This window comes from Nuphar pumila, chromosome 4 (genome assembly GCF_984573655.1).
Source record: "Nuphar pumila chromosome 4, dmNupPumi1.hap1.1, whole genome shotgun sequence".
NCBI lineage: Eukaryota > Viridiplantae > Streptophyta > Magnoliopsida > Nymphaeales > Nymphaeaceae > Nuphar > Nuphar pumila.
Genome location: NC_143252.1, coordinates 28,475,025 through 28,476,969, shown reverse-complemented (window position 1 = coordinate 28,476,969; position 1,945 = coordinate 28,475,025).

Below are 1,945 nucleotides of genomic sequence, written 5' to 3'. Positions count from 1 at the left end.
AGCAATAGGAACAGGACGCATATCATTAGTGGGGGACAAAGGGGGAAGAGAAGAATCGGGTGAAGGTGGTGGTTCAGAAACAGGCAAGGGTAGGAAAACTGGGGGAGGAAGAAGAACGAGTGGGGAGAGACCCGAAGCAGAGAAGGAAGGTGAAGGGGAGCAGGGTTCAGAACATATGGGTCCAAGAGTGGACTCATCAAAGTAAACGTGACAGGAGACATAGGTGTGATTACAAGACGGGTCAAGACATAGATAGCTCTTGTGGCGAGGGGCATATCCAAGAAAGATGCAGGGGATGGTCTTGGGATAAAATTTGGTGGAGAGATATGATGTTACAGGGGGTAGCAGCGGGCACCAAAAATGCGAAGATGATCATAGGTAGGTTGGTTATTAAAAAGTAGCTTGTAAGGTGTTTTACGATGAAGGACTAAGGTGGGGAGATAGATAATAATATAGACAGCAGTACAAAAAGCTTCGACCCAGAAATTGTGTGGTAAAAATGGGATAGAAAGCAGGCACAGGCCGATTTCAACATGTCGATGTTTCCGTTCAACGAGACCGTTTTGCTCAGGAGTGTGCAAGTATAAAAATCGATGTAGTATGTCATGATCTTGTAAGAAGTGTTCAAACTCACGATTGGTGAACTCTCCTCCATTATCAGATTGAAAAGTATGGATGGAGGTTTACAGTTGTTTTTTAATAACAAACTTAAAGGCTTTGAAGCATTCAAAAACTTGTGACTTAGTGCGCAAAGGAAAAAGCCATGAAAACCGAGAAAATTTATCTATAATAAGACGATACAGGCGAAAATCTTCACGTGAGTTGACTGGAGCGGGCCCCCAGACATCAGCGTAAAGAAGTTCAAGAGGAGAATTTGTGGATGAAGCCGAGTATCCAAAAGGCAGTTTATGAGCTTTGCCAATAAGACAACTTTCACACACCTTTGTTTTGTTATTGTTATTAACAAAAATAACATGACTAGAATGTAAATGAGAGATAATCTTCTTATTTGCATGACCGAGACGTTTGTGCCAAATGTCAAATAAAGCTATTGTGTTTGCATATGCCGCCACCTGTGTATGGTGATTCGGTTTAATTGGGTAGAGTCCCGCACGAGATTTTGGTTCTTGTAGACGAATCTTGCCTATTTGACGATCCTTGACAAAAAATTCAAAGTGAGTAAATTCAAAAATATAGTCATTATCTTCAGTATACTTTCCCACGAATAAGAAATTCTTCGTAATAGCTGAAACGTGAAGAACATTTTTTAGGCAAAAAGTGGAGCCTTGAGAATTTAAAATAAGATTACCAGTGTAGGAGATAAAGTGCATCTTACCATTACCCACCATAACCTGCTCACCACCATGATATGGCGATTTTTAGAAAATTGTTGGTCATCCATGGTTAGATGATTTGTAGCACCAGTATCAGGATATCAGTAATCATCATTGGATTGCTGAAGAGTCATGGCTGAAAAGGCTTTAGGAATGTCCCAACAGGTCTTAGCAGTGTGGCCTCGTTTTCTGCAAAACTGACAGGTTATGGTGTCACGCCCGCCTTGATAATCGGGGTTGTTATTATTTGTCGTGTTGGGAGAGGGATTTTTTCCTTGACCGCTCCCACGACCTCTATTAAAATTATAACAGCGTCCTCAGCCTCTGAAAGTGGTGAAGGTCGTTTGTTGAGATTCAGATGTTTTAGGAATCTTGATATGAGATAAGAGCACATGTTTTTCCTGATTGAGAAGAAGATCATATAAATTTGTAAAAGAGTATGGTATTGAATGGGTTGTGACAGATGTCACAAAGCTCTTTTATTCATGAGGTAGGTCATTCAGCGTAATTTGGATTAATTCTTCATTATTTACAGGTTGATTTGCGGCGGCGAGTGAGTTGGCTAAAAAATTGATGTAATCCAAATAGGACAACATATTCATATTTTCTTT